Genomic DNA, 10,150 nt, shown 5'->3' on the forward strand with positions numbered 1-10,150 from the left:
TATCTGGTGCCACTGGGCTTGTCTCTGTGTGTATGTGTGTTCTGAGTCTGTGTATGTGTGTGTCAGTATTTTCTGCATGTGCCTCTGGGCTCCTCTCTGTGTATATTTCAGTTTTGAGGACATTCCTCCTGTCCTGTGGTGTGTCCCCCAAAAAAGGGAAGAGAGAAAGAGAGAAAGAAGAAGAAAAGAAAGAAAGAAAGAAAGAAAGAAAGAAAGAAAGAAAGAAGAAAGAAAGAAAGAAAGAAAGAAAGAAAGAAAGAAAGAAAGAAAGAAGGAAAGGAGGAAGGAAGGAAAGAAGGGAGGAAAGAAAAAAAGAAAGATACATGTTAGAGTCTCTTCGAGACAAGACCTTGGACCTGCTCCTTATAGTTTGCCTTGACCCTCAGAAACCATATCTCATTAGTTTTATATTTTGTCAGTGGTTATTCCTGAAATTTTACCTCTAGGAAGGGAGCACTGGCTATGCCTAGGCAGGCTCGGGGGCCATCCCTTGCAGAGGAATGAGGATCAAACAATCAAATGCTTGATCATAGGAGGTTGAACCCCAAGCAGTGTGACATGTGCCCTAGGGAGGGAATGGGCTGTTACGCCCTGATCCTCTGAACCTCCACCGTTCCTATTCTTCTCCTTTCTGAAGCCATATGGAAAAGGTAGAAATCCCTTTTCTCATTTTTTCTTAATTGAATCCTATAACCTTGGAAACAAAGGTCATGTGACTTCCTTTTAGATTCCAATTCTATCTTTGAATAAACTCCTTTGGTGCTTACAACCAGAGAGCCTTAGCTAATAAGTAAATTTTGAGAGAAAGTAGCCTCAGAATACAGTTCTAAGTTAGCACAGGAGGAGACTGAGGCTGCAGAAAGTTGAGTTTCATTGTTCCAGGTGTGTGGTCAGAATCAGAGCCCAGGCTTTCTGACATTCAGCCACACAATGCATGTCCTATATGCCAAAGGCGAAGTAAGTCTTGGGATAGAGTTTTCATTTTTCAGGTGGGGAAAATGAAGTCAAGGCTTATAGAGGGGAAGTGCTGCCACCTTCAGGAATGACCCAGACCCTGAGATTGGGCAAGCCTCAATACTGAAGCTCTTCAATGTTCAGTCTTCTCTAAAGGGATACTCCATCTGTGACTGAAAAAAAAAATCTATTTTATTTATTTATTTATTTATTTTAGAGAGAAAGAGTAGGAGGAGGGGCAGAGGGAGAAGGAGAGAGAGAATCTGAAGCAAGCTCCACACCGGGCAGGGCTCGATCCCAGGACCCTGAGATCATGACTTGAGCTGAAATCAAGAGTCGGACACTTAACTGACTGAGCCACCCAGGTGCCCCTGTGACTGACAAAACCTGAACTACTTACCAAGCTAAGCAGTTACCTTATGCTTTGAATCAATAGTAAAAAGCCACATTTGGCCCTCTCAATTCAATTCTAAAAATTAATGAGAATTTAGCTTGTAATAAATGAGTTAATTGGAAAAATTATTTGCCCTACTTAGTAGAAGGTCTCAGCCGTGAGACTAGAAGCCCTGGAGTACGTTCATGAGATGCTCTTAAAACCCACATAATAAAATGATTTACATTCTTAAACCATGAATTAAAAGCTATGAATCTGATTCCAGAAGAAACAGGAGTGCGGCGTGAACATGGGGAAGCAAAAGAAAGCAAGAAAGTATGTGACCATGAAGTGAATGCTTAGTCTCCGAGATCAGAAGCTTAAAGAAAAGGATAGATGAAAACCTAAAAAGAAAGAAAAGAAAGATCCCGGTGCACTCAAGGAAAGAGAAGTCCCCCAACATCCTTCCTGCTTATTCTTCCAATATTACACACAGCTGGGCCCACCTTACCACATCCTGGTTCATACCAACTTTATCAACTTTTCCATTAAAGCCAAACTTGGTGTATCCCTTGTATAACTGACTGTGTAATGGCTGAAATTGAGAAATGGGGGCAAAAGTATCGAGCGGCTCTAAGGATTGCCAAGGATCCAAGATTTTTTTTAATAATAAATTTATTTTTTATTGGTGTTCAATTTGCCAACATACAGAATAACACCCAGTGCTCATCCCGTCAAGCCCCCCCCCAGTGCCCATCACCCAGTCACCCCCACCCCCCGCCCTCCTCCCCTTCCACCACCCCTAGTTCGTTTCCCAGAGTTAGGAGTCTTCCATGTTCTGTCTCCCTTTCTGATATTTCCTACCCATTTCTTCTCCCTTCCCTTATATTCCCTTTCACTATTATTTATATTCCCCAAATGAATGATAACATATAATGTTTGTCCTTCTCCGATTGACTCATTTCACTCAGCATAATACCCTCCAGTTCCATCCACGTCGAAGCAAATGGTGGGTATTTGTCATTTCTAATGGCTGAGGAATATCCCATTGTATACATAAACCACATCTTCTTTATCCATTCGTCTTTCGATGGACACCGAGGCTCCTTCCACATTTCGGCTGTTGTGGACATTGCTGCTGTAAACATCGGGGTGCAGGTGTCCCAGTGTTTCATTGCATCTGCATCTTTGGGGTAAATCCCCAGCAGTGCAATTGTTGGGTCATAGGGCAGGTCTATTTTTAACTCTTTGAGGAACCTCCACAGAGTTTTCCAGAGTGGCTGCACCATTTCACCTTCCCACCAACAGTGTAAGAGGGTTCCCTTTTCTCCGCATCCTCTCCAACATTTGTGGTTTCCTGCTTTGTTAATTTTCCCCATTCTCACTGGCGTGAGGTGGTATCTCATTGTGGTTTTGATTTGTATTTCCCTGATGGCAAGTGATGCAGAGCATTTTCTTATGTGCATGTTGGCCATGGATCCAAGATTTGAAGGATTGCCACGCACACAAAGGAACCTATGCAGATGACTCCTTAGTACAGAGTAACTCAGCACAAATGTTACATCGTGGCCATAGTTGACCTGGACCTTAACAAAGGGTCCAGAAGATCCCCGGAGTTCCCATCATGTACATTTCTAACCATAGGTACAACATTGAGCGGATGCCAGATGATTATGGAGCCCCTCGGTTCAAATTCTTAAAAGAGTTTTCCTGCATTCCTATACCAACTTTTTCTGTTGCCAGTTCATATTAGCAATATGCTATAGTATGAATTATTCTTCTTACCCATTTGCTCTGTTATGAGCTGAGTATGGTTAAATATACTCATTTTTTGATGTTTTGAAATCAGTATTTTATATCATTTTAAGTATTGTTGCATCTTTTTATAAATCAGATGATTGCTCAAAAAAATAAAAGCTATGAATCTATTATTCATGAAATGACTTAAATTAGTCAAACAATTTCTGTTTTCTTTCCTTCTCTTATTCCTAGGTTACTGGTGTTTTTCTCTATTTACTCTTTTGAAAAACACTTTTTTCCTTTATTTCTCCTTTCTTTATTTGTCAAGAAGATATGTCCTTCAAACTAGAAACACTTTCTATTTCTCACAACATATATTGGTGTTGACTCTATCCACACTTCTTATATTTTTATAGACTCTGACTAAATTAGTTTTTCATTTCTGAACTTTTACAGCACCCGTATTCTGGCAATTAAATATAGTTTCTTACATTGCTACTTCCCACCTGTGCTTTCAGCTTCAAGATTACATTTTCATGGTTGGCAGTAAATTTTTTCCCAGTTTTTACACGTCTCATAGTTCACACAGGGTCGTAAGACAAGAGATATTTTTTTTAATTCATTCATTTCTTCAACAATTGTTTATGGACAACCTTCCAGGTCCTAGGAATGGTTCTCAGCTTAGAGCTACCAAGATGAAAGTGATGCCGTTTCTGGCTTCAAGGAGTGAATGAACCAATCTATGCCTCTCTCAAGTCTTTATCTGTTCAAGTATCCCATCACTGAAAATGGGAATTAACCAACTAGGGCATTATGCAGACTGAGGCACATCCAAGGGACACATTCTAAGAAGAAAATTCACAGAACTTGACAATAACAAAGGAAACATCTCTGAACATCATAGAGGCGGGAAGATTTAAGCTGGGAATCTGAAGGCATGAGTTCTGCTTCCAGTTCTGTTAACACCACTTTTGTGACAGCAGACAACCCACTCAACCCCCCCCAAACTCTGGTATCTGAAAAAGTGAGAAGATGGGCCAGACATTCTTGAAGCTTCTTTGCAGTTCTAAGATTCTGCAAACAAAAAACAAGGTAAAATTCTTCCAGTTTCTAGCCAGAAACAACAGGATAAAATTAGGGACGTGAAAACTAAGGGTAGTTGTGAGAGACAGTTCCTCTTAGTAAGAACTTAATGGAATATCGAGTTGTTATCAAAAGGTAGAGATTCTTCCTTGGTTAAAGAAATCTAAAAATAAATCCTGACAAATATCATGGCATCTACTGCCAGCATCCTAAGAAAGCCTTTGGAAATAAGTAAAGAGAATAAAGGAAGGAAACAGAGATTAATGGAATTTTTTTTCTTTCTGGAATATCTATTACTGCATAAAAGAATTTTACTAGTCCCCAGAAATATACCATTCTTTGCTTCTTAAACAGAATCAAAAGAAATGAAATAATGGTAGAATAGATTTCCAAAGTGTTCAATTAGAGTGACAAATTTACAAATAAACCCTTTTTTCCACACAGGACTGCAGCTTCAAGACATCAAGTACGTTTGCTATTTTGTACAGCACATCAGAATGTTAAGTTAACGAGACACAGGAGTGAATAATATGTCAACATAACGATAAGCCTGAGTGACAAAGTAATCGAATATGAGGAAAACATTTTTGGAGCAAAGTGGTAACAGCTGCAATAAGGCATGAGATAAATTGTGCAGGATCCATTTAGCTCAGGAGACCCAAGTGAGAGAAAAAGAAAAAAAGCAGCAGCAGGAGTCAAACATGAGCTTACATTGTGTCAAAGTCCAAGGATTGAGGAAAACTCTCTAGACTGCAGAGGAAACGTACAAAGGAACCAAACTCAACTCAAGAAAGCAAAGCCTATTTGAAGGCATATAGATGATTTGGATCATCGAGGAATCACACAGAGAGAATTAATGAGTCAGAACAGAGTTGGAACATAAGATTTCCATAATGTTATTTTATTCCCTTTTCAAAATTCAGCATTCTTCCTTGGAAAAATGTATGGTGCCCCCCAAGTGAGTCCCCATATAGCTTTGGAGGAGAACTTGAATGGATTCCAAAGAGGCAGAAGGCAGGAAAATTAAAAGTAGATGTCCAAAAACGTGGCCTCAAGTGTAGACAGCTGTGAAATAAAGCAGAGGTTTGAAAGCCTCCAACGGTAAGAAAATACATTCTCAAATGTACCAAAGCTCTGTTAACACAGAAGGGAGACAACGGGAACATTACACCTTCATGGAATTGAATTCAAGTTTAAATAAATATCAAGGTGGTTAGGCTCTTTAAATAAAGTCAGAAAATTCAAACAGATGACTCCCCTGGTGACAATATCTCAGACACCTTATCCATACATGTATTTCATGTCTGCTGGTTATGTTACCTTTTAGACTTTTCTATTTGTAAAATGGCCAGCCCTGAACTAGGGGGAGAGTGGTAAACTTTAACAAAGATGTACAAATCATGTTGGAATCTGTGGCTGAATTGAAACAAGTGTACAAAAAAATAAAATCTGGTGGAAAGAGAGGACATTCTCCCTCTGTGCTCCTCTGATGGGGATGTTTTAAAGTAGCATACATTGAAACCAAAGTTGGTTTTTTGGCTTGCAATCAAAGATTCTTGACATGAGCAAAGAAAGATGATGTGAGTCCAGGGGCACGGACGGATGGCCCAGCCATAGCATTGCCCTTGTATATACGACAGCTTTCCAGTGACCTAGGGAAGGTGCATATGGCACAGATACCTAGACGTACAGAAAACCTGGGGAAGCAAAACAAACAAAAAAGTATCCTTACCAAAATACCTCATATTTGTGCTAGGTCTTGCATTTTGCAAAGTTTTCTATGGGCACTGTTACCACCATTTTCCATCCAAGTCAACTGAGATCTGGAGTGATTTCTAATTTCATCAATACTGCAGCAGCTGGAAAGGTTTTCTGACACCTAGTCTAGGGCTTTGTCCGTTCAACCTCCTCCCTTCTCTCTTGATCCAATGGAGTCTGTGGTGGAGAAGGATGGGGACATTATTTAAAGAGTTGACTTCCTTTAGCAAAGCAGCCAGTTACTTGCTGGAGAGCTTATATAAACATACTTGAAGAAGTTTCTTTCCAGATACCCAGAAATGTACTGAGACAAGCAGGGACACAAGAAATAACTGTCTCTGTGCTGTACCTAGAGAACATTGTGCAGGTAGGAAAGGGAAAAGAGGAAGGAAAACTAACATTTACTGAGCTATACCTAGGGACAGACACAGAGCTAAGGGCTTCACATGTTCTTTCTCTTAATCCCACCCTGAGGAATAGGTCTTAGAAGCTCCATTCTAGAGCTGAGAAAACTGGAAGATGAGAGAAGTCAAGGAATATTCCCAACATTTCCTAGCTAGAAGGCAATGGAGACAGGATTTGAAAAAGAAGCAGGTTGACTTCAAAATCTCCTGTGGTTGCCCTCACAACATGCATATACTTGAGAGTTACAGATTACCAAAGGCTTTCGGCCTCCTAATGCCACTGGATCTGCACAGGGCCCTCTGCTCAGAGCTGGACTACCGAATTTGTAGAGGGGGTGGAGGCAGTCACCTTACTCTCTCCCTGTAATCAGGGAGAAGAGGAAAACCTGGTTTGGAGAGGACAAGGCTCTAGTGGCTGCTCCTGAAACCAGGATCTGAGTGCTGATGTGGAAGAGGGGAGCAGATTGTATCATTTAACAGACTCACCTGCTCCATCGCTCCACAGCAGTACCATTGTACTTCGTGACATGCTTCCTGTGTCAGCAGCATCTGCTAGACACACATTTCAGAGTTTATTACAAACAGCAGGCTGGATCCTGCAGGGAAGAGAACATTCTTCAATGTAGGGTATATCATTCTCTCTTCACACCATGAGAACTGCTGCCCTGAGTCCAACGACAGGAGAGTATCCCAGAAGGCAAATGTTCACCAGTGCACAATTGGAGATTACTTTCTTCTTGGGTCAGGGGTGAAATAATTACACTGAGCTTTATGGCTTAGTAAAGAAATGCTAATTTACTTGGTACCCCTGAATAAGCACAGATAGAAGCTACTGTTCCCTCACTCCAAATTTACCCACCCACACCCTCACATCTTCTATGCATATGCTATATTGTGCCCATTAATGAAAAAAAAATGAGAAATGAGTCAGTGATCTGCATACATCAGATTAACAAATATATGTTTTTCTAAAGTATTAGGTTAATTAATACTAGCTGCTGTAACAATCTCAATCTTAGTGGCCTAACAAAATAAAAATTTCTCATTTATCTCACAGTCAAATGAAGATCAGATAAGGCAGTAACAAAGGAGGGACTCCCTCCTGCCACTAGTCTACTGAAACTAGAAGATTTAATAATTTAAATAAGATGCAGAGTCTCATAACATAATGTCCAAGATGCTCAAGATACAATCAGAAATCATTTGTCACACTAAAAGCAGGAAAAATCTCAATTTGAATGAGAAAGAACAATCAACACATAACACCAAGATCTCCAGATGGTAGAATTATCTAACAGACTTGGAACAAATGAAATAGCAACAAAAAAATCTCAGCAAATAAGTGGAAGATGTAAAGAACCAAATGGAAAATTTGAAACCAAAAAAAATACAATAACCAAATGAAAAACTTAACTGATGGGCTCAATGGTAGAATAAAAAGGACAGAGGAAAGAATCAGTGAACTGGAAAATAGAACAAAAGAAATTACCCATTCTGAATAATACAGAGAAAAAATAGTGAAATAAAAAGAATACTCTTTGGATATTAATAAGAGATCTAACATTCATGTCATGAGAGTCTCAGCAGTAGAGGAGAAAGAGGACAGGGCTTAAAAAATTCAAAGAAATCACAAGTAAAACTTACCCAAATTTGGCAAGTTACATAAACCTAGATTCGATAAAATTAGGGAACCCCAATGAGAACAAATTCAAAGAAATGCACACTAAGACTCATTAGAGGCAAACTTCCAAAAACCAAAGACAAAACATCTTGAAAGCAGTGAAAGAGAAGTGACACCCTACTTACAGAGGAGAGACAATCAAAATGACAGCAGACACCTTCCAGAAATAACCAGGAGGAAGAGGCGCCATATTATATAAGTGCTTAAAGGAAAGAGCTCTCAAGCCCAAATTCTATATCCAGGAAAATTACCCTCTAGGCTTGAAGGAGAAATTAAGACATTCTCAGGTGAAGGAAAATCAAAACACTAATTTGAAGATATAAGTCTCAACTTGATTTTAAAATTGACATCCTTCCTCCTCTGATAAGGAAAAGATCTCTCTCTCCCTCTCTCTGTGTATCTCATGAATGAATAAATAAAATCTTTAAAAAATAATAAATAAAGGAACTTAATAGAAGATAAGGCCTCCACACATTATATGAACTGGTAAATTAACAACAGCAGTATACTGTTGGCAAATTGTGTGTGTTTAATATAGTATCTAGAGAAACAACTTAAATTTTTATACAAAAAGATACATTAAAATGTACTAGAAATAAATTAGAATTCTAAGGGAAGTTTCAAGTACCCACAGGAAACAGAAAAAAAAAAACAACAGAGAAATAAAATGGTAGACCAAATGATAAGCTATCAGAATCTTAATCTTACTTTGTGTATACAAAGTCTGACCCCTATGCCTGCTGAACCCTCTGCTTTAGGGATGGGCTGCCCTTGCCTGAGTGAGTAGCTAAACAAGAAGAAATCAGTTCTCCTCATATCCCACTCCATACCCACTTTTCACTGTCTCCAAGTCATTAGTAAATTAATAACTCAACATACCCCGAAGTCATTACAAAATTAAGCTCAAAAAGAAAAAAAATGACACATGAAAGACTCAGGTTCTATATATAAACAGGTTGGGTTACACAGGTGCATATATTTGTCAAAACTCATGTGCATGCCAGACTATTTAGGGGAAGGTGTATCAAATCTGCAACATACTTTGAATGCATAAAAGAAAAATAGATGAAAGCAAAAGGGATAAGAAACAGATACGTGATGAAACACATATGATAAATGTTAATGATACAACCCAGGCAGTGGGTTTACAATGTTCACTGTAGAATTCTTTCCTTGTTATTTTATGTCAGAAAATTGCCTTAGTAAACTACTAAAAATATTAATGACTGCTAATTTTGATAGGCAAAATAAGAAGTATTTATAGAGATCTTTTCCTTATCAGAGGAGGAAGGATGTCAATTTTAAAATCAAGTTGAGACTTATATCTTCAAATTAGTGTTTTCATTTTCTTTGGGAAAATACCCAGTAGTGGAATTATTGGATCATATAGTGTTTAAAGTTTTGACTTTTTGAGGGACTTTCTTATTGTTTTCCACAGGGGCACAACTAATAATGTTTTCCATACTGTTTTCCATATAGTTAATAATAATAGCCACTCATCCATTCCCAGATCTGTAGCTCCTTAAATGGAACTGAGCAGTTAGCTTTGAGAAGGGATACTAGAACCACAATCCAAAAAAAAAAAAAAAAATGGGGCAACTGGGTGGCTCAGTTGGTTAAGTGCCTGCCTTTGGCTCAGGTGATGATCCCAGGGTCCTGGGATGGAGTCCCTTATCAGGGTCCCTGCTCAGTAGGGAGTCTGCTTCTCTCTCTCTCTTTCTGCCTCTCCTCTATCCTGCTCATGTGCTCTCCCTCTCTCTCTGCACTCTCTCTCTCTCTGAAATAAATAAAATCTTTTTTTTAATTAAAATTTAAAAATAGGAATCTACATTCTAGCCTTTCTCAAAGAAATGAGGGGGAGACTATGAAAATCAAGTAATGAGTAGTTATTACTCTAGATCACCTCCGTGATAGGCAAAGTGAGACCCAGATCTCTTCGTGATACATTCCTGAGCACAGAGGTAGGAATAAACTCTTCAGCCACAAGCAGAATTCCTACATTGATTCCCAGATGCTTGAGTGAAGCTACTGTGGCAGGAAAGGCAAAGTAGGAAGCCCAAAGCTCTTCCTTCATGCTAAATAAGTAAAATAACCAATACTGTGTCCCTGTGTGATTTAGAGTTAGTGCCACATTCAGTCTGAAAACTCGCTGGGGTG

At 39.0% G+C, this 10,150-nt stretch overlaps 1 pseudogene; it reads left to right on the top strand.

The window, feature by feature from the left end:
• Positions 1-1,637: 1,637 nt before the first annotated feature.
• Positions 1,638-3,141, top strand: LOC144288271 (rRNA-processing protein FCF1 homolog; annotated as a pseudogene).
• The last annotated feature ends 7,009 nt before the right edge of the window (positions 3,142-10,150 follow it).

The sequence above is a fragment of the Canis aureus genome, chromosome 18 (assembly GCF_053574225.1).
Source record: "Canis aureus isolate CA01 chromosome 18, VMU_Caureus_v.1.0, whole genome shotgun sequence".
Lineage (NCBI taxonomy): Eukaryota > Metazoa > Chordata > Mammalia > Carnivora > Canidae > Canis > Canis aureus.